At 55.8% G+C, this 20,506-nt stretch overlaps 15 non-coding genes across 15 annotated transcripts; all 15 read left to right on the top strand.

Annotated features, from left to right (window-relative positions):
* Positions 1–696: 696 nt before the first annotated feature.
* trnay-gua (transfer RNA tyrosine (anticodon GUA)) lies at positions 697–786 on the top strand. The gene is given in 2 exon segments: positions 697–733; positions 751–786. It is a non-coding gene; the product is annotated as a tRNA-Tyr (tRNA).
* A 1,151-nt stretch (positions 787–1,937) lies between these two features.
* Positions 1,938–2,027, top strand: trnay-gua (transfer RNA tyrosine (anticodon GUA)). The gene is given in 2 exon segments: positions 1,938–1,974; positions 1,992–2,027. It is a non-coding gene; the product is annotated as a tRNA-Tyr (tRNA).
* A 1,151-nt stretch (positions 2,028–3,178) lies between these two features.
* On the top strand, positions 3,179–3,268 carry trnay-gua (transfer RNA tyrosine (anticodon GUA)). The gene is given in 2 exon segments: positions 3,179–3,215; positions 3,233–3,268. It is a non-coding gene; the product is annotated as a tRNA-Tyr (tRNA).
* Positions 3,269–5,660: 2,392 nt separating this feature from the next.
* On the top strand, positions 5,661–5,750 carry trnay-gua (transfer RNA tyrosine (anticodon GUA)). Its single transcript is given in 2 exon segments — positions 5,661–5,697; positions 5,715–5,750. It is a non-coding gene; the product is annotated as a tRNA-Tyr (tRNA).
* A 1,151-nt stretch (positions 5,751–6,901) lies between these two features.
* Positions 6,902–6,991, top strand: trnay-gua (transfer RNA tyrosine (anticodon GUA)). The gene is given in 2 exon segments: positions 6,902–6,938; positions 6,956–6,991. It is a non-coding gene; the product is annotated as a tRNA-Tyr (tRNA).
* A 1,151-nt stretch (positions 6,992–8,142) lies between these two features.
* trnay-gua (transfer RNA tyrosine (anticodon GUA)) lies at positions 8,143–8,232 on the top strand. The gene is given in 2 exon segments: positions 8,143–8,179; positions 8,197–8,232. It is a non-coding gene; the product is annotated as a tRNA-Tyr (tRNA).
* Positions 8,233–9,383: 1,151 nt separating this feature from the next.
* On the top strand, positions 9,384–9,473 carry trnay-gua (transfer RNA tyrosine (anticodon GUA)). The gene is given in 2 exon segments: positions 9,384–9,420; positions 9,438–9,473. It is a non-coding gene; the product is annotated as a tRNA-Tyr (tRNA).
* A 1,151-nt stretch (positions 9,474–10,624) lies between these two features.
* trnay-gua (transfer RNA tyrosine (anticodon GUA)) lies at positions 10,625–10,714 on the top strand. Its single transcript is given in 2 exon segments — positions 10,625–10,661; positions 10,679–10,714. It is a non-coding gene; the product is annotated as a tRNA-Tyr (tRNA).
* A 1,151-nt stretch (positions 10,715–11,865) lies between these two features.
* trnay-gua (transfer RNA tyrosine (anticodon GUA)) lies at positions 11,866–11,955 on the top strand. Its single transcript is given in 2 exon segments — positions 11,866–11,902; positions 11,920–11,955. It is a non-coding gene; the product is annotated as a tRNA-Tyr (tRNA).
* Positions 11,956–13,106: 1,151 nt separating this feature from the next.
* Positions 13,107–13,196, top strand: trnay-gua (transfer RNA tyrosine (anticodon GUA)). The gene is given in 2 exon segments: positions 13,107–13,143; positions 13,161–13,196. It is a non-coding gene; the product is annotated as a tRNA-Tyr (tRNA).
* A 1,151-nt stretch (positions 13,197–14,347) lies between these two features.
* On the top strand, positions 14,348–14,437 carry trnay-gua (transfer RNA tyrosine (anticodon GUA)). Its single transcript is given in 2 exon segments — positions 14,348–14,384; positions 14,402–14,437. It is a non-coding gene; the product is annotated as a tRNA-Tyr (tRNA).
* Positions 14,438–15,588: 1,151 nt separating this feature from the next.
* Positions 15,589–15,678, top strand: trnay-gua (transfer RNA tyrosine (anticodon GUA)). The gene is given in 2 exon segments: positions 15,589–15,625; positions 15,643–15,678. It is a non-coding gene; the product is annotated as a tRNA-Tyr (tRNA).
* Positions 15,679–16,829: 1,151 nt separating this feature from the next.
* On the top strand, positions 16,830–16,919 carry trnay-gua (transfer RNA tyrosine (anticodon GUA)). Its single transcript is given in 2 exon segments — positions 16,830–16,866; positions 16,884–16,919. It is a non-coding gene; the product is annotated as a tRNA-Tyr (tRNA).
* Positions 16,920–18,070: 1,151 nt separating this feature from the next.
* trnay-gua (transfer RNA tyrosine (anticodon GUA)) lies at positions 18,071–18,160 on the top strand. The gene is given in 2 exon segments: positions 18,071–18,107; positions 18,125–18,160. It is a non-coding gene; the product is annotated as a tRNA-Tyr (tRNA).
* A 1,151-nt stretch (positions 18,161–19,311) lies between these two features.
* On the top strand, positions 19,312–19,401 carry trnay-gua (transfer RNA tyrosine (anticodon GUA)). The gene is given in 2 exon segments: positions 19,312–19,348; positions 19,366–19,401. It is a non-coding gene; the product is annotated as a tRNA-Tyr (tRNA).
* Positions 19,402–20,506: the final 1,105 nt, after the last annotated feature.

The following is a 20,506-nucleotide window of genomic DNA, read 5'->3' as shown; positions in this document are numbered from 1 at the left end:
CGGATGAGAGGATTTTCTGCACATCCTGGAGCGTGGCTACTCAGGATCCACTGCGGAAGAAGTCAAAGCATGGCCAGTTCACCGACCGGGCGATTAGCTCAAATGGCAGAGTGCATGCGTGAGGTAGTGGGATCAATGCCCGCATTCTTCACTTGCTTTTAAAACTGCAAGTGCACCCACTCACTCAGCTGGTCTGCAGCAGACGGATTACCGTTTGCGTACGCCGCCTCCCTGAGAGTGGTCCCGAAAGATCAAAAGCTTCAAGCGTGAGCGACAGGCAGGTCCTGCTGTTTCAGGGTGCAGCGTAGGAAGAAAGTCGAGCTGCGCAGCGAAGGCAAACGCCTGCGGGTGAAAGTCAGCTCCTTGAAAGGATCATACAGGTGGTGGGTGAGCTGCCTGAGGTCAGCGGGCAGGTCCTGGACGTGTTTGGTGGCGACTTGAACCAGTCGGTAAGCTGCGCCCAAACCCTAACCTGACATGTACATGAAGCTGCGAGTCAGGTACTGTACCGGCAGAATCTGGCAGTTTCGGATCAGCACTCAAGACGATTTCTTCATGCCAGCACTGGCCGAAGCTGTGGAGATCAGCCATTGGCTCAGGATCTCCCAGAGTGACAGATTTTCAGGGAGGCAACGGCGTCACATTAGTGGAGGAGTGCGGCAAAGTATCAGCAAGGGAGAGCCACTGCTGGGCTCTCCTTCGATAGCTCAGCTGGTAGAGCGGAGGACTGTAGTGTGTCGCAAATCTGTCATCCTTAGGTCGCTGGTTCAATTCCGGCTCGAAGGAGCCTCGGCTGCGTTTTTGGAAAGAGTGAGCATTCACCAGCACGCGGGCCACAGCAACACAGATGAGCTGAAAACGCGACACCGCTTTCAGGACACATCAGCACACGCCCTTCCCCCTCTGCAACGAGCCAGCTGTCTCCGTGCTGCAGCTGACGGCCAGCAGGGTGCCTTTTTTTCAACACAAACGCATGAAAGCACTTTGTGCTCACTGCAACCAAATTAAGTCTTCTATCAGTCAGGCGGGGCCACCCGACGTCACCTCACGCTCGTGGTGGCTGCGCCAAGGTTGAAGTCGTTTCGACCTCCAATCAGCAATTGCCATCTCCTCAGCACTTCTTTCCTCGTCCATGTGGCCTTCCGCCTCGCCTGAGTCCACCAGCTGCCGCTGCTGCTCCTCCGACAAGTTGGTTGTTTCAGCGAGACAGGCATCAGCAATGTTTGGTCTCAGCCGTCCGACGGATGAGAGGATTTTCTGCACATCCTGGAGCGTGGCTACTCAGGATCCACTGCGGAAGAAGTCAAAGCATGGCCAGTTCACCGACCGGGCGATTAGCTCAAATGGCAGAGTGCATGCGTGAGGTAGTGGGATCAATGCCCGCATTCTTCACTTGCTTTTAAAACTGCAAGTGCACCCACTCACTCAGCTGGTCTGCAGCAGACGGATTACCGTTTGCGTACGCCGCCTCCCTGAGAGTGGTCCCGAAAGATCAAAAGCTTCAAGCGTGAGCGACAGGCAGGTCCTGCTGTTTCAGGGTGCAGCGTAGGAAGAAAGTCGAGCTGCGCAGCGAAGGCAAACGCCTGCGGGTGAAAGTCAGCTCCTTGAAAGGATCATACAGGTGGTGGGTGAGCTGCCTGAGGTCAGCGGGCAGGTCCTGGACGTGTTTGGTGGCGACTTGAACCAGTCGGTAAGCTGCGCCCAAACCCTAACCTGACATGTACATGAAGCTGCGAGTCAGGTACTGTACCGGCAGAATCTGGCAGTTTCGGATCAGCACTCAAGACGATTTCTTCATGCCAGCACTGGCCGAAGCTGTGGAGATCAGCCATTGGCTCAGGATCTCCCAGAGTGACAGATTTTCAGGGAGGCAACGGCGTCACATTAGTGGAGGAGTGCGGCAAAGTATCAGCAAGGGAGAGCCACTGCTGGGCTCTCCTTCGATAGCTCAGCTGGTAGAGCGGAGGACTGTAGTGTGTCGCAAATCTGTCATCCTTAGGTCGCTGGTTCAATTCCGGCTCGAAGGAGCCTCGGCTGCGTTTTTGGAAAGAGTGAGCATTCACCAGCACGCGGGCCACAGCAACACAGATGAGCTGAAAACGCGACACCGCTTTCAGGACACATCAGCACACGCCCTTCCCCCTCTGCAACGAGCCAGCTGTCTCCGTGCTGCAGCTGACGGCCAGCAGGGTGCCTTTTTTTCAACACAAACGCATGAAAGCACTTTGTGCTCACTGCAACCAAATTAAGTCTTCTATCAGTCAGGCGGGGCCACCCGACGTCACCTCACGCTCGTGGTGGCTGCGCCAAGGTTGAAGTCGTTTCGACCTCCAATCAGCAATTGCCATCTCCTCAGCACTTCTTTCCTCGTCCATGTGGCCTTCCGCCTCGCCTGAGTCCACCAGCTGCCGCTGCTGCTCCTCCGACAAGTTGGTTGTTTCAGCGAGACAGGCATCAGCAATGTTTGGTCTCAGCCGTCCGACGGATGAGAGGATTTTCTGCACATCCTGGAGCGTGGCTACTCAGGATCCACTGCGGAAGAAGTCAAAGCATGGCCAGTTCACCGACCGGGCGATTAGCTCAAATGGCAGAGTGCATGCGTGAGGTAGTGGGATCAATGCCCGCATTCTTCACTTGCTTTTAAAACTGCAAGTGCACCCACTCACTCAGCTGGTCTGCAGCAGACGGATTACCGTTTGCGTACGCCGCCTCCCTGAGAGTGGTCCCGAAAGATCAAAAGCTTCAAGCGTGAGCGACAGGCAGGTCCTGCTGTTTCAGGGTGCAGCGTAGGAAGAAAGTCGAGCTGCGCAGCGAAGGCAAACGCCTGCGGGTGAAAGTCAGCTCCTTGAAAGGATCATACAGGTGGTGGGTGAGCTGCCTGAGGTCAGCGGGCAGGTCCTGGACGTGTTTGGTGGCGACTTGAACCAGTCGGTAAGCTGCGCCCAAACCCTAACCTGACATGTACATGAAGCTGCGAGTCAGGTACTGTACCGGCAGAATCTGGCAGTTTCGGATCAGCACTCAAGACGATTTCTTCATGCCAGCACTGGCCGAAGCTGTGGAGATCAGCCATTGGCTCAGGATCTCCCAGAGTGACAGATTTTCAGGGAGGCAACGGCGTCACATTAGTGGAGGAGTGCGGCAAAGTATCAGCAAGGGAGAGCCACTGCTGGGCTCTCCTTCGATAGCTCAGCTGGTAGAGCGGAGGACTGTAGTGTGTCGCAAATCTGTCATCCTTAGGTCGCCGGTTCAATTCCGGCTCGAAGGAGCCTCGGCTGCGTTTTTGGAAAGAGTGAGCATTCACCAGCACGCGGGCCACAGCAACACAGATGAGCTGAAAACGCGACACCGCTTTCAGGACACATCAGCACACGCCCTTCCCCCTCTGCAACGAGCCAGCTGTCTCCGTGCTGCAGCTGACGGCCAGCAGGGTGCCTTTTTTTCAACACAAACGCATGAAAGCACTTTGTGCTCACTGCAACCAAATTAAGTCTTCTATCAGTCAGGCGGGGCCACCCGACGTCACCTCACGCTCGTGGTGGCTGCGCCAAGGTTGAAGTCGTTTCGACCTCCAATCAGCAATTGCCATCTCCTCAGCACTTCTTTCCTCGTCCATGTGGCCTTCCGCCTCGCCTGAGTCCACCAGCTGCCGCTGCTGCTCCTCCGACAAGTTGGTTGTTTCAGCGAGACAGGCATCAGCAATGTTTGGTCTCAGCCGTCCGACGGATGAGAGGATTTTCTGCACATCCTGGAGCGTGGCTACTCAGGATCCACTGCGGAAGAAGTCAAAGCATGGCCAGTTCACCGACCGGGCGATTAGCTCAAATGGCAGAGTGCATGCGTGAGGTAGTGGGATCAATGCCCGCATTCTTCACTTGCTTTTAAAACTGCAAGTGCACCCACTCACTCAGCTGGTCTGCAGCAGACGGATTACCGTTTGCGTACGCCGCCTCCCTGAGAGTGGTCCCGAAAGATCAAAAGCTTCAAGCGTGAGCGACAGGCAGGTCCTGCTGTTTCAGGGTGCAGCGTAGGAAGAAAGTCGAGCTGCGCAGCGAAGGCAAACGCCTGCGGGTGAAAGTCAGCTCCTTGAAAGGATCATACAGGTGGTGGGTGAGCTGCCTGAGGTCAGCGGGCAGGTCCTGGACGTGTTTGGTGGCGACTTGAACCAGTCGGTAAGCTGCGCCCAAACCCTAACCTGACATGTACATGAAGCTGCGAGTCAGGTACTGTACCGGCAGAATCTGGCAGTTTCGGATCAGCACTCAAGACGATTTCTTCATGCCAGCACTGGCCGAAGCTGTGGAGATCAGCCATTGGCTCAGGATCTCCCAGAGTGACAGATTTTCAGGGAGGCAACGGCGTCACATTAGTGGAGGAGTGCGGCAAAGTATCAGCAAGGGAGAGCCACTGCTGGGCTCTCCTTCGATAGCTCAGCTGGTAGAGCGGAGGACTGTAGTGTGTCGCAAATCTGTCATCCTTAGGTCGCTGGTTCAATTCCGGCTCGAACGAGCCTCGGCTGCGTTTTTGGAAAGAGTGAGCATTCACCAGCACGCGGGCCACAGCAACACAGATGAGCTGAAAACGCGACACCGCTTTCAGGACACATCAGCACACGCCCTTCCCCCTCTGCAACGAGCCAGCTGTCTCCGTGCTGCAGCTGACGGCCAGCAGGGTGCCTTTTTTTCAACACAAACGCATGAAAGCACTTTGTGCTCACTGCAACCAAATTAAGTCTTCTATCAGTCAGGCGGGGCCACCCGACGTCACCTCACGCTCGTGGTGGCTGCGCCAAGGTTGAAGTCGTTTCGACCTCCAATCAGCAATTGCCATCTCCTCAGCACTTCTTTCCTCGTCCATGTGGCCTTCCGCCTCGCCTGAGTCCACCAGCTGCCGCTGCTGCTCCTCCGACAAGTTGGTTGTTTCAGCGAGACAGGCATCAGCAATGTTTGGTCTCAGCCGTCCGACGGATGAGAGGATTTTCTGCACATCCTGGAGCGTGGCTACTCAGGATCCACTGCGGAAGAAGTCAAAGCATGGCCAGTTCACCGACCGGGCGATTAGCTCAAATGGCAGAGTGCATGCGTGAGGTAGTGGGATCAATGCCCGCATTCTTCACTTGCTTTTAAAACTGCAAGTGCACCCACTCACTCAGCTGGTCTGCAGCAGACGGATTACCGTTTGCGTACGCCGCCTCCCTGAGAGTGGTCCCGAAAGATCAAAAGCTTCAAGCGTGAGCGACAGGCAGGTCCTGCTGTTTCAGGGTGCAGCGTAGGAAGAAAGTCGAGCTGCGCAGCGAAGGCAAACGCCTGCGGGTGAAAGTCAGCTCCTTGAAAGGATCATACAGGTGGTGGGTGAGCTGCCTGAGGTCAGCGGGCAGGTCCTGGACGTGTTTGGTGGCGACTTGAACCAGTCGGTAAGCTGCGCCCAAACCCTAACCTGACATGTACATGAAGCTGCGAGTCAGGTACTGTACCGGCAGAATCTGGCAGTTTCGGATCAGCACTCAAGACGATTTCTTCATGCCAGCACTGGCCGAAGCTGTGGAGATCAGCCATTGGCTCAGGATCTCCCAGAGTGACAGATTTTCAGGGAGGCAACGGCGTCACATTAGTGGAGGAGTGCGGCAAAGTATCAGCAAGGGAGAGCCACTGCTGGGCTCTCCTTCGATAGCTCAGCTGGTAGAGCGGAGGACTGTAGTGTGTCGCAAATCTGTCATCCTTAGGTCGCCGGTTCAATTCCGGCTCGAAGGAGCCTCGGCTGCGTTTTTGGAAAGAGTGAGCATTCACCAGCACGCGGGCCACAGCAACACAGATGAGCTGAAAACGCGACACCGCTTTCAGGACACATCAGCACACGCCCTTCCCCCTCTGCAACGAGCCAGCTGTCTCCGTGCTGCAGCTGACGGCCAGCAGGGTGCCTTTTTTTCAACACAAACGCATGAAAGCACTTTGTGCTCACTGCAACCAAATTAAGTCTTCTATCAGTCAGGCGGGGCCACCCGACGTCACCTCACGCTCGTGGTGGCTGCGCCAAGGTTGAAGTCGTTTCGACCTCCAATCAGCAATTGCCATCTCCTCAGCACTTCTTTCCTCGTCCATGTGGCCTTCCGCCTCGCCTGAGTCCACCAGCTGCCGCTGCTGCTCCTCCGACAAGTTGGTTGTTTCAGCGAGACAGGCATCAGCAATGTTTGGTCTCAGCCGTCCGACGGATGAGAGGATTTTCTGCACATCCTGGAGCGTGGCTACTCAGGATCCACTGCGGAAGAAGTCAAAGCATGGCCAGTTCACCGACCGGGCGATTAGCTCAAATGGCAGAGTGCATGCGTGAGGTAGTGGGATCAATGCCCGCATTCTTCACTTGCTTTTAAAACTGCAAGTGCACCCACTCACTCAGCTGGTCTGCAGCAGACGGATTACCGTTTGCGTACGCCGCCTCCCTGAGAGTGGTCCCGAAAGATCAAAAGCTTCAAGCGTGAGCGACAGGCAGGTCCTGCTGTTTCAGGGTGCAGCGTAGGAAGAAAGTCGAGCTGCGCAGCGAAGGCAAACGCCTGCGGGTGAAAGTCAGCTCCTTGAAAGGATCATACAGGTGGTGGGTGAGCTGCCTGAGGTCAGCGGGCAGGTCCTGGACGTGTTTGGTGGCGACTTGAACCAGTCGGTAAGCTGCGCCCAAACCCTAACCTGACATGTACATGAAGCTGCGAGTCAGGTACTGTACCGGCAGAATCTGGCAGTTTCGGATCAGCACTCAAGACGATTTCTTCATGCCAGCACTGGCCGAAGCTGTGGAGATCAGCCATTGGCTCAGGATCTCCCAGAGTGACAGATTTTCAGGGAGGCAACGGCGTCACATTAGTGGAGGAGTGCGGCAAAGTATCAGCAAGGGAGAGCCACTGCTGGGCTCTCCTTCGATAGCTCAGCTGGTAGAGCGGAGGACTGTAGTGTGTCGCAAATCTGTCATCCTTAGGTCGCTGGTTCAATTCCGGCTCGAAGGAGCCTCGGCTGCGTTTTTGGAAAGAGTGAGCATTCACCAGCACGCGGGCCACAGCAACACAGATGAGCTGAAAACGCGACACCGCTTTCAGGACACATCAGCACACGCCCTTCCCCCTCTGCAACGAGCCAGCTGTCTCCGTGCTGCAGCTGACGGCCAGCAGGGTGCCTTTTTTTCAACACAAACGCATGAAAGCACTTTGTGCTCACTGCAACCAAATTAAGTCTTCTATCAGTCAGGCGGGGCCACCCGACGTCACCTCACGCTCGTGGTGGCTGCGCCAAGGTTGAAGTCGTTTCGACCTCCAATCAGCAATTGCCATCTCCTCAGCACTTCTTTCCTCGTCCATGTGGCCTTCCGCCTCGCCTGAGTCCACCAGCTGCCGCTGCTGCTCCTCCGACAAGTTGGTTGTTTCAGCGAGACAGGCATCAGCAATGTTTGGTCTCAGCCGTCCGACGGATGAGAGGATTTTCTGCACATCCTGGAGCGTGGCTACTCAGGATCCACTGCGGAAGAAGTCAAAGCATGGCCAGTTCACCGACCGGGCGATTAGCTCAAATGGCAGAGTGCATGCGTGAGGTAGTGGGATCAATGCCCGCATTCTTCACTTGCTTTTAAAACTGCAAGTGCACCCACTCACTCAGCTGGTCTGCAGCAGACGGATTACCGTTTGCGTACGCCGCCTCCCTGAGAGTGGTCCCGAAAGATCAAAAGCTTCAAGCGTGAGCGACAGGCAGGTCCTGCTGTTTCAGGGTGCAGCGTAGGAAGAAAGTCGAGCTGCGCAGCGAAGGCAAACGCCTGCGGGTGAAAGTCAGCTCCTTGAAAGGATCATACAGGTGGTGGGTGAGCTGCCTGAGGTCAGCGGGCAGGTCCTGGACGTGTTTGGTGGCGACTTGAACCAGTCGGTAAGCTGCGCCCAAACCCTAACCTGACATGTACATGAAGCTGCGAGTCAGGTACTGTACCGGCAGAATCTGGCAGTTTCGGATCAGCACTCAAGACGATTTCTTCATGCCAGCACTGGCCGAAGCTGTGGAGATCAGCCATTGGCTCAGGATCTCCCAGAGTGACAGATTTTCAGGGAGGCAACGGCGTCACATTAGTGGAGGAGTGCGGCAAAGTATCAGCAAGGGAGAGCCACTGCTGGGCTCTCCTTCGATAGCTCAGCTGGTAGAGCGGAGGACTGTAGTGTGTCGCAAATCTGTCATCCTTAGGTCGCTGGTTCAATTCCGGCTCGAAGGAGCCTCGGCTGCGTTTTTGGAAAGAGTGAGCATTCACCAGCACGCGGGCCACAGCAACACAGATGAGCTGAAAACGCGACACCGCTTTCAGGACACATCAGCACACGCCCTTCCCCCTCTGCAACGAGCCAGCTGTCTCCGTGCTGCAGCTGACGGCCAGCAGGGTGCCTTTTTTTCAACACAAACGCATGAAAGCACTTTGTGCTCACTGCAACCAAATTAAGTCTTCTATCAGTCAGGCGGGGCCACCCGACGTCACCTCACGCTCGTGGTGGCTGCGCCAAGGTTGAAGTCGTTTCGACCTCCAATCAGCAATTGCCATCTCCTCAGCACTTCTTTCCTCGTCCATGTGGCCTTCCGCCTCGCCTGAGTCCACCAGCTGCCGCTGCTGCTCCTCCGACAAGTTGGTTGTTTCAGCGAGACAGGCATCAGCAATGTTTGGTCTCAGCCGTCCGACGGATGAGAGGATTTTCTGCACATCCTGGAGCGTGGCTACTCAGGATCCACTGCGGAAGAAGTCAAAGCATGGCCAGTTCACCGACCGGGCGATTAGCTCAAATGGCAGAGTGCATGCGTGAGGTAGTGGGATCAATGCCCGCATTCTTCACTTGCTTTTAAAACTGCAAGTGCACCCACTCACTCAGCTGGTCTGCAGCAGACGGATTACCGTTTGCGTACGCCGCCTCCCTGAGAGTGGTCCCGAAAGATCAAAAGCTTCAAGCGTGAGCGACAGGCAGGTCCTGCTGTTTCAGGGTGCAGCGTAGGAAGAAAGTCGAGCTGCGCAGCGAAGGCAAACGCCTGCGGGTGAAAGTCAGCTCCTTGAAAGGATCATACAGGTGGTGGGTGAGCTGCCTGAGGTCAGCGGGCAGGTCCTGGACGTGTTTGGTGGCGACTTGAACCAGTCGGTAAGCTGCGCCCAAACCCTAACCTGACATGTACATGAAGCTGCGAGTCAGGTACTGTACCGGCAGAATCTGGCAGTTTCGGATCAGCACTCAAGACGATTTCTTCATGCCAGCACTGGCCGAAGCTGTGGAGATCAGCCATTGGCTCAGGATCTCCCAGAGTGACAGATTTTCAGGGAGGCAACGGCGTCACATTAGTGGAGGAGTGCGGCAAAGTATCAGCAAGGGAGAGCCACTGCTGGGCTCTCCTTCGATAGCTCAGCTGGTAGAGCGGAGGACTGTAGTGTGTCGCAAATCTGTCATCCTTAGGTCGCTGGTTCAATTCCGGCTCGAAGGAGCCTCGGCTGCGTTTTTGGAAAGAGTGAGCATTCACCAGCACGCGGGCCACAGCAACACAGATGAGCTGAAAACGCGACACCGCTTTCAGGACACATCAGCACACGCCCTTCCCCCTCTGCAACGAGCCAGCTGTCTCCGTGCTGCAGCTGACGGCCAGCAGGGTGCCTTTTTTTCAACACAAACGCATGAAAGCACTTTGTGCTCACTGCAACCAAATTAAGTCTTCTATCAGTCAGGCGGGGCCACCCGACGTCACCTCACGCTCGTGGTGGCTGCGCCAAGGTTGAAGTCGTTTCGACCTCCAATCAGCAATTGCCATCTCCTCAGCACTTCTTTCCTCGTCCATGTGGCCTTCCGCCTCGCCTGAGTCCACCAGCTGCCGCTGCTGCTCCTCCGACAAGTTGGTTGTTTCAGCGAGACAGGCATCAGCAATGTTTGGTCTCAGCCGTCCGACGGATGAGAGGATTTTCTGCACATCCTGGAGCGTGGCTACTCAGGATCCACTGCGGAAGAAGTCAAAGCATGGCCAGTTCACCGACCGGGCGATTAGCTCAAATGGCAGAGTGCATGCGTGAGGTAGTGGGATCAATGCCCGCATTCTTCACTTGCTTTTAAAACTGCAAGTGCACCCACTCACTCAGCTGGTCTGCAGCAGACGGATTACCGTTTGCGTACGCCGCCTCCCTGAGAGTGGTCCCGAAAGATCAAAAGCTTCAAGCGTGAGCGACAGGCAGGTCCTGCTGTTTCAGGGTGCAGCGTAGGAAGAAAGTCGAGCTGCGCAGCGAAGGCAAACGCCTGCGGGTGAAAGTCAGCTCCTTGAAAGGATCATACAGGTGGTGGGTGAGCTGCCTGAGGTCAGCGGGCAGGTCCTGGACGTGTTTGGTGGCGACTTGAACCAGTCGGTAAGCTGCGCCCAAACCCTAACCTGACATGTACATGAAGCTGCGAGTCAGGTACTGTACCGGCAGAATCTGGCAGTTTCGGATCAGCACTCAAGACGATTTCTTCATGCCAGCACTGGCCGAAGCTGTGGAGATCAGCCATTGGCTCAGGATCTCCCAGAGTGACAGATTTTCAGGGAGGCAACGGCGTCACATTAGTGGAGGAGTGCGGCAAAGTATCAGCAAGGGAGAGCCACTGCTGGGCTCTCCTTCGATAGCTCAGCTGGTAGAGCGGAGGACTGTAGTGTGTCGCAAATCTGTCATCCTTAGGTCGCCGGTTCAATTCCGGCTCGAAGGAGCCTCGGCTGCGTTTTTGGAAAGAGTGAGCATTCACCAGCACGCGGGCCACAGCAACACAGATGAGCTGAAAACGCGACACCGCTTTCAGGACACATCAGCACACGCCCTTCCCCCTCTGCAACGAGCCAGCTGTCTCCGTGCTGCAGCTGACGGCCAGCAGGGTGCCTTTTTTTCAACACAAACGCATGAAAGCACTTTGTGCTCACTGCAACCAAATTAAGTCTTCTATCAGTCAGGCGGGGCCACCCGACGTCACCTCACGCTCGTGGTGGCTGCGCCAAGGTTGAAGTCGTTTCGACCTCCAATCAGCAATTGCCATCTCCTCAGCACTTCTTTCCTCGTCCATGTGGCCTTCCGCCTCGCCTGAGTCCACCAGCTGCCGCTGCTGCTCCTCCGACAAGTTGGTTGTTTCAGCGAGACAGGCATCAGCAATGTTTGGTCTCAGCCGTCCGACGGATGAGAGGATTTTCTGCACATCCTGGAGCGTGGCTACTCAGGATCCACTGCGGAAGAAGTCAAAGCATGGCCAGTTCACCGACCGGGCGATTAGCTCAAATGGCAGAGTGCATGCGTGAGGTAGTGGGATCAATGCCCGCATTCTTCACTTGCTTTTAAAACTGCAAGTGCACCCACTCACTCAGCTGGTCTGCAGCAGACGGATTACCGTTTGCGTACGCCGCCTCCCTGAGAGTGGTCCCGAAAGATCAAAAGCTTCAAGCGTGAGCGACAGGCAGGTCCTGCTGTTTCAGGGTGCAGCGTAGGAAGAAAGTCGAGCTGCGCAGCGAAGGCAAACGCCTGCGGGTGAAAGTCAGCTCCTTGAAAGGATCATACAGGTGGTGGGTGAGCTGCCTGAGGTCAGCGGGCAGGTCCTGGACGTGTTTGGTGGCGACTTGAACCAGTCGGTAAGCTGCGCCCAAACCCTAACCTGACATGTACATGAAGCTGCGAGTCAGGTACTGTACCGGCAGAATCTGGCAGTTTCGGATCAGCACTCAAGACGATTTCTTCATGCCAGCACTGGCCGAAGCTGTGGAGATCAGCCATTGGCTCAGGATCTCCCAGAGTGACAGATTTTCAGGGAGGCAACGGCGTCACATTAGTGGAGGAGTGCGGCAAAGTATCAGCAAGGGAGAGCCACTGCTGGGCTCTCCTTCGATAGCTCAGCTGGTAGAGCGGAGGACTGTAGTGTGTCGCAAATCTGTCATCCTTAGGTCGCTGGTTCAATTCCGGCTCGAAGGAGCCTCGGCTGCGTTTTTGGAAAGAGTGAGCATTCACCAGCACGCGGGCCACAGCAACACAGATGAGCTGAAAACGCGACACCGCTTTCAGGACACATCAGCACACGCCCTTCCCCCTCTGCAACGAGCCAGCTGTCTCCGTGCTGCAGCTGACGGCCAGCAGGGTGCCTTTTTTTCAACACAAACGCATGAAAGCACTTTGTGCTCACTGCAACCAAATTAAGTCTTCTATCAGTCAGGCGGGGCCACCCGACGTCACCTCACGCTCGTGGTGGCTGCGCCAAGGTTGAAGTCGTTTCGACCTCCAATCAGCAATTGCCATCTCCTCAGCACTTCTTTCCTCGTCCATGTGGCCTTCCGCCTCGCCTGAGTCCACCAGCTGCCGCTGCTGCTCCTCCGACAAGTTGGTTGTTTCAGCGAGACAGGCATCAGCAATGTTTGGTCTCAGCCGTCCGACGGATGAGAGGATTTTCTGCACATCCTGGAGCGTGGCTACTCAGGATCCACTGCGGAAGAAGTCAAAGCATGGCCAGTTCACCGACCGGGCGATTAGCTCAAATGGCAGAGTGCATGCGTGAGGTAGTGGGATCAATGCCCGCATTCTTCACTTGCTTTTAAAACTGCAAGTGCACCCACTCACTCAGCTGGTCTGCAGCAGACGGATTACCGTTTGCGTACGCCGCCTCCCTGAGAGTGGTCCCGAAAGATCAAAAGCTTCAAGCGTGAGCGACAGGCAGGTCCTGCTGTTTCAGGGTGCAGCGTAGGAAGAAAGTCGAGCTGCGCAGCGAAGGCAAACGCCTGCGGGTGAAAGTCAGCTCCTTGAAAGGATCATACAGGTGGTGGGTGAGCTGCCTGAGGTCAGCGGGCAGGTCCTGGACGTGTTTGGTGGCGACTTGAACCAGTCGGTAAGCTGCGCCCAAACCCTAACCTGACATGTACATGAAGCTGCGAGTCAGGTACTGTACCGGCAGAATCTGGCAGTTTCGGATCAGCACTCAAGACGATTTCTTCATGCCAGCACTGGCCGAAGCTGTGGAGATCAGCCATTGGCTCAGGATCTCCCAGAGTGACAGATTTTCAGGGAGGCAACGGCGTCACATTAGTGGAGGAGTGCGGCAAAGTATCAGCAAGGGAGAGCCACTGCTGGGCTCTCCTTCGATAGCTCAGCTGGTAGAGCGGAGGACTGTAGTGTGTCGCAAATCTGTCATCCTTAGGTCGCTGGTTCAATTCCGGCTCGAAGGAGCCTCGGCTGCGTTTTTGGAAAGAGTGAGCATTCACCAGCACGCGGGCCACAGCAACACAGATGAGCTGAAAACGCGACACCGCTTTCAGGACACATCAGCACACGCCCTTCCCCCTCTGCAACGAGCCAGCTGTCTCCGTGCTGCAGCTGACGGCCAGCAGGGTGCCTTTTTTTCAACACAAACGCATGAAAGCACTTTGTGCTCACTGCAACCAAATTAAGTCTTCTATCAGTCAGGCGGGGCCACCCGACGTCACCTCACGCTCGTGGTGGCTGCGCCAAGGTTGAAGTCGTTTCGACCTCCAATCAGCAATTGCCATCTCCTCAGCACTTCTTTCCTCATCCATGTGGCCTTCCGCCTCGCCTGAGTCCACCAGCTGCCGCTGCTGCTCCTCCGACAAGTTGGTTGTTTCAGCGAGACAGGCATCAGCAATGTTTGGTCTCAGCCGTCCGACGGATGAGAGGATTTTCTGCACATCCTGGAGCGTGGCTACTCAGGATCCACTGCGGAAGAAGTCAAAGCATGGCCAGTTCACCGACCGGGCGATTAGCTCAAATGGCAGAGTGCATGCGTGAGGTAGTGGGATCAATGCCCGCATTCTTCACTTGCTTTTAAACCTGCAAGTGCACCCACTCACTCAGCTGGTCTGCAGCAGACGGATTACCGTTTGCGTACGCCGCCTCCCTGAGAGTGGTCCCGAAAGATCAAAAGCTTCAAGCGTGAGCGACAGGCAGGTCCTGCTGTTTCAGGGTGCAGCGTAGGAAGAAAGTCGAGCTGCGCAGCGAAGGCAAACGCCTGCGGGTGAAAGTCAGCTCCTTGAAAGGATCATACAGGTGGTGGGTGAGCTGCCTGAGGTCAGCGGGCAGGTCCTGGACGTGTTTGGTGGCGACTTGAACCAGTCGGTAAGCTGCGCCCAAACCCTAACCTGACATGTACATGAAGCTGCGAGTCAGGTACTGTACCGGCAGAATCTGGCAGTTTCGGATCAGCACTCAAGACGATTTCTTCATGCCAGCACTGGCCGAAGCTGTGGAGATCAGCCATTGGCTCAGGATCTCCCAGAGTGACAGATTTTCAGGGAGGCAACGGCGTCACATTAGTGGAGGAGTGCGGCAAAGTATCAGCAAGGGAGAGCCACTGCTGGGCTCTCCTTCGATAGCTCAGCTGGTAGAGCGGAGGACTGTAGTGTGTCGCAAATCTGTCATCCTTAGGTCGCTGGTTCAATTCCGGCTCGAAGGAGCCTCGGCTGCGTTTTTGGAAAGAGTGAGCATTCACCAGCACGCGGGCCACAGCAACACAGATGAGCTGAAAACGCGACACCGCTTTCAGGACACATCAGCACACGCCCTTCCCCCTCTGCAAAGAGCCAGCTGTCTCCGTGCTGCAGCTGACGGCCAGCAGGGTGCCTTTTTTTCAACACAAACGCATGAAAGCACTTTGTGCTCACTGCAACCAAATTAAGTCTTCTATCAGTCAGGCGGGGCCACCCGACGTCACCTCACGCACGTGGTGGCTGCGCCAAGGTTGAAGTCGTTTCGACCTCCAATCAGCAATTGCCATCTCCTCAGCACTTCTTTCCTCGTCCATGTGGCCTTCCGCCTCGCCTGAGTCCACCAGCTGCCGCTGCTGCTCCTCCGACAAGTTGGTTGTTTCAGCGAGACAGGCATCAGCAATGTTTGGTCTCAGCCGTCCGACGGATGAGAGGATTTTCTGCACATCCTGGAGCGTGGCTACTCAGGATCCACTGCGGAAGAAGTCAAAACATGGCCAGTTCACCGACCGGGCGATTAGCTCAAATGGCAGAGTGCATGCGTGAGGTAGTGGGATCAATGCCCGCATTCTTCACTTGCTTTTAAAACTGCAAGTGCACCCACTCACTCAGCTGGTCTGCAGCAGACGGATTACAGTTTGCGTACGCCGCCTCCCTGAGAGTGGTCCCGAAAGATCAAAAGCTTCAAGCGTGAGCGACAGGCAGGTCCTGCTGTTTCAGGGTGCAGCGTAGGAAGAAAGTCGAGCTGCGCAGCGAAGGCAAACGCCTGCGGGTGAAAGTCAGCTCCTTGAAAGGATCATACAGGTGGTGGGTGAGCTGCCTGAGGTCAGCGGGCAGGTCCTGGACGTGTTTGGAGGCAACTTGAACCAGTCGGTAAGCTGCGCCCAAACCCTAACCTGACATGTACATGAAGCTGCGAGTCAGGTACTGTACCGGCAGAATCTGGCAGTTTCGGATCAGCACTCAAGACGATTTCTTCATGCCAGCACTGGCCGAAGCTGTGGAGATCAGCCATTGGCTCAGGATCTCCCAGAGTGACAGATTTTCAGGGAGGCAACGGCGTCACATTAGTGGAGGAGTGCGGCAAAGTATCAGCAAGGGAGAGCCACTGCTGGGCTCTCCTTCGATAGCTCAGCTGGTAGAGCGGAGGACTGTAGTGTGTCGCAAATCTGTCATCCTTAGGTCGCTGGTTCAATTCCGGCTCGAAGGAGCCTCGGCTGCGTTTTTGGAAAGAGTGAGCATTCACCAGCACGCGGGCCACAGCAACACAGATGAGCTGAAAACGCGACACCGCTTTCAGGACACATCAGCACACGCCCTTCCCCCTCTGCAAAGAGCCAGCTGTCTCCGTGCTGCAGCTGACGGCCAGCAGGGTGCCTTTTTTTCAACACAAACGCATGAAAGCACTTTGTGCTCACTGCAACCAAATTAAGTCTTCTATCAGTCAGGCGGGGCCACCCGACGTCACCTCACGCTCGTGGTGGCTGCGCCAAGGTTGAAGTCGTTTCGACCTCCAATCAGCAATTGCCATCTCCTCAGCACTTCTTTCCTCGTCCATGTGGCCTTCCGCCTCGCCTGAGTCCACCAGCTGCCGCTGCTGCTCCTCCGACAAGTTGGTTGTTTCAGCGAGACAGGCATCAGCAATGTTTGGTCTCAGCCGTCCGACGGATGAGAGGATTTTCTGCACATCCTGGAGCGTGGCTACTCAGGATCCACTGCGGAAGAAGTCAAAGCATGGCCAGTTCACCGACCGGGCGATTAGCTCAAATGGCAGAGTGCATGCGTGAGGTAGTGGGATCAATGCCCGCATTCTTCACTTGCTTTTAAAACTGCAAGTGCACCCACTCACTCAGCTGGTCTGCAGCAGACGGATTACCGTTTGCGTACGCCGCCTCCCTGAGAGTGGTCCCGAAAGATCAAAAGCTTCAAGCGTGAGCGACAGGCAGGTCCTGCTGTTTCAGGGTGCAGCGTAGGAAGAAAGTCGAGCTGCGCAGCGAAGGCAAACGCCTGCGGGTGAAAGTCAGCTCCTTGAAAGGATCATACAGGTGGTGGGTGAGCTGCCTGAGGTCAGCGGGCAGGTCCTGGACGTGTTTGGTGGCGACTTGAACCAGTCGGTAAGCTGCGCCCAAACCCTAACCTGACATGTACATGAAGCTGCGAGTCAGGTACTGTACCGGCAGAATCTGGCAGTTTCGGATCAGCACTCAAGACGATTTCTTCATGCCAGCACTGGCCGAAGCTGTGGAGATCAGCCATTGGCTCAGGATCTCCCAGAGTGACAGATTTTCAGGGAGGCAACGGCGTCACATTAGTGGAGGAGTGCGGCAAAGTATCAGCAAGGGAGAGCCACTGCTGGGCTCTCCTTCGATAGCTCAGCTGGTAGAGCGGAGGACTGTAGTGTGTCGCAAATCTGTCATCCTTAGGTCGCTGGTTCAATTCCGGCTCGAAGGAGCCTCGGCTGCGTTTTTGGAAAGAGTGAGCATTCACCAGCACGCGGGCCACAGCAACACAGATGAGCTGAAAACGCGACACCGCTTTCAGGACACATCAGCACACGCCCTTCCCCCTCTGCAAAGAGCCAGCTGTCTCCGTGCTGCAGCTGACGGCCAGCAGGGTGCCTTTTTTTCAACACAAACGCATGAAAGCACTTTGTGCTCACTGCAACCAAATTAAGTCTTCTATCAGTCAGGCGGGGCCACCCGACGTCACCTCACGCACGTGGTGGCTGCGCCAAGGTTGAAGTCGTTTCGACCTCCAATCAGCAATTGCCATCTCCTCAGCACTTCTTTCCTCGTCCATGTGGCCTTCCGCCTCGCCTGAGTCCACCAGCTGCCGCTGCTGCTCCTCCGACAAGTTGGTTGTTTCAGCGAGACAGGCATCAGCAATGTTTGGTCTCAGCCGTCCGACGGATGAGAGGATTTTCTGCACATCCTGGAGCGTGGCTACTCAGGATCCACTGCGGAAGAAGTCAAAACATGGCCAGTTCACCGACCGGGCGATTAGCTCAAATGGCAGAGTGCATGCGTGAGGTAGTGGGATCAATGCCCGCATTCTTCACTTGCTTTTAAAACTGCAAGTGCACCCACTCACTCAGCTGGTCTGCAGCAGACGGATTACAGTTTGCGTACGCCGCCTCCCTGAGAGTGGTCCCGAAAGATCAAAAGCTTCAAGCGTGAGCGACAGGCAGGTCCTGCTGTTTCAGGGTGCAGCGTAGGAAGAAAGTCGAGCTGCGCAGCGAAGGCAAACGCCTGCGGGTGAAAGTCAGCTCCTTGAAAGGATCATACAGGTGGTGGGTGAGCTGCCTGAGGTCAGCGGGCAGGTCCTGGACGTGTTTGGAGGCAACTTGAACCAGTCGGTAAGCTGCGCCCAAACCCTAACCTGACATGTACATGAAGCTGCGAGTCAGGTACTGTACCGGCAGAATCTGGCAGTTTCGGATCAGCACTCAAGACGATTTCTTCATGCCAGCACTGGCCGAAGCTGTGGAGATCAGCCATTGGCTCAGGATCTCCCAGAGTGACAGATTTTCAGGGAGGCAACGGCGTCACATTAGTGGAGGAGTGCGGCAAAGTATCAGCAAGGGAGAGCCACTGCTGGGCTCTCCTTCGATAGCTCAGCTGGTAGAGCGGAGGACTGTAGTGTGTCGCAAATCTGTCATCCTTAGGTCGCTGGTTCAATTCCGGCTCGAAGGAGCCTCGGCTGCGTTTTTGGAAAGAGTGAGCATTCACCAGCACGCGGGCCACAGCAACACAGATGAGCTGAAAACGCGACACCGCTTTCAGGACACATCAGCACACGCCCTTCCCCCTCTGCAAAGAGCCAGCTGTCTCCGTGCTGCAGCTGACGGCCAGCAGGGTGCCTTTTTTTCAACACAAACGCATGAAAGCACTTTGTGCTCACTGCAACCAAATTAAGTCTTCTATCAGTCAGGCGGGGCCACCCGACGTCACCTCACGCTCGTGGTGGCTGCGCCAAGGTTGAAGTCGTTTCGACCTCCAATCAGCAATTGCCATCTCCTCAGCACTTCTTTCCTCGTCCATGTGGCCTTCCGCCTCGCCTGAGTCCACCAGCTGCCGCTGCTGCTCCTCCGACAAGTTGGTTGTTTCAGCGAGACAGGCATCAGCAATGTTTGGTCTCAGCCGTCCGACGGATGAGAGGATTTTCTGCACATCCTGGAGCGTGGCTACTCAGGATCCACTGCGGAAGAAGTCAAAGCATGGCCAGTTCACCGACCGGGCGATTAGCTCAAATGGCAGAGTGCATGCGTGAGGTAGTGGGATCAATGCCCGCATTCTTCACTTGCTTTTAAACCTGCAAGTGCACCCACTCACTCAGCTGGTCTGCAGCAGACGGATTACCGTTTGCGTACGCCGCCTCCCTGAGAGTGGTCCCGAAAGATCAAAAGCTTCAAGCGTGAGCGACAGGCAGGTCCTGCTGTTTCAGGGTGCAGCGTAGGAAGAAAGTCGAGCTGCGCAGCGAAGGCAAACGCCTGCGGGTGAAAGTCAGCTCCTTGAAAGGATCATACAGGTGGTGGGTGAGCTGCCTGAGGTCAGCGGGCAGGTCCTGGACGTGTTTGGTGGCGACTTGAACCAGTCGGTAAGCTGCGCCCAAACCCTAACCTGACATGTACATGAAGCTGCGAGTCAGGTACTGTACCGGCAGAATCTGGCAGTTTCGGATCAGCACTCAAGACGATTTCTTCATGCCAGCACTGGCCGAAGCTGTGGAGATCAGCCATTGGCTCAGGATCTCCCAGAGTGACAGATTTTCAGGGAGGCAACGGCGTCACATTAGTGGAGGAGTGCGGCAAAGTATCAGCAAGGGAGAGCCACTGCTGGGCTCTCCTTCGATAGCTCAGCTGGTAGAGCGGAGGACTGTAGTGTGTCGCAAATCTGTCATCCTTAGGTCGCTGGTTCAATTCCGGCTCGAAGGAGCCTCGGCTGCGTTTTTGGAAAGAGTGAGCATTCACCAGCACGCGGGCCACAGCAACACAGATGAGCTGAAAACGCGACACCGCTTTCAGGACACATCAGCACACGCCCTTCCCCCTCTGCAAAGAGCCAGCTGTCTCCGTGCTGCAGCTGACGGCCAGCAGGGTGCCTTTTTTTCAACACAAACGCATGAAAGCACTTTGTGCTCACTGCAACCAAATTAAGTCTTCTATCAGTCAGGCGGGACCACCCGACGTCACCTCACGCTCGTGGTGGCTGCGCCAAGGTTGAAGTCGTTTCGACCTCCAATCAGCAATTGCCATCTCCTCAGCACTTCTTTCCTCGTCCATGTGGCCTTCCGCCTCGCCTGAGTCCACCAGCTGCCGCTGCTGCTCCTCCGACAAGTTGGTTGTTTCAGCGAGACAGGCATCAGCAATGTTTGGTCTCAGCCGTCCGACGGATGAGAGGATTTTCTGCACATCCTGGAGCGTGGCTACTCAGGATCCACTGCGGAAGAAGTCAAAGCATGGCCAGTTCACCGACCGGGCGATTAGCTCAAATGGCAGAGTGCATGCGTGAGGTAGTGGGATCAATGCCCGCATTCTTCACTTGCTTTTAAAACTGCAAGTGCACCCACTCACTCAGCTGGTCTGCAGCAGACGGATTACCGTTTGCGTACGCCGCCTCCCTGAGAGTGGTCCCGAAAGATCAAAAGCTTCAAGCGTGAGCGACAGGCAGGTCCTGCTGTTTCAGGGTGCAGCGTAGGAAGAAAGTCGAGCTGCGCAGCGAAGGCAAACGCCTGCGGGTGAAAGTCAGCTCCTTGAAAGGATCATACAGGTGGTGGGTGAGCTGCCTGAGGTCAGCGGGCAGGTCCTGGACGTGTTTGGTGGCGACTTGAACCAGTCGGTAAGCTGCGCCCAAACCCTAACCTGACATGTACATGAAGCTGCGAGTCAGGTACTGTACCGGCAGAATCTGGCAGTTTCGGATCAGCACTCAAGACGATTTCTTCATGCCAGCACTGGCCGAAGCTGTGGAGATCAGCCATTGGCTCAGGATCTCCCAGAGTGACAGATTTTCAGGGAGGCAACGGCGTCACATTAGTGG

This window comes from Chiloscyllium plagiosum, unplaced genomic scaffold (assembly GCF_037043375.1).
Source record: "Chiloscyllium plagiosum isolate Xiang-an unplaced genomic scaffold, Cpla_swu_hap1 HiC_scaffold_55, whole genome shotgun sequence".
Classification (NCBI taxonomy): Eukaryota; Metazoa; Chordata; class Chondrichthyes; order Orectolobiformes; family Hemiscylliidae; genus Chiloscyllium; species Chiloscyllium plagiosum.
This window is presented reverse-complemented; position numbering and strand designations above follow the sequence as displayed.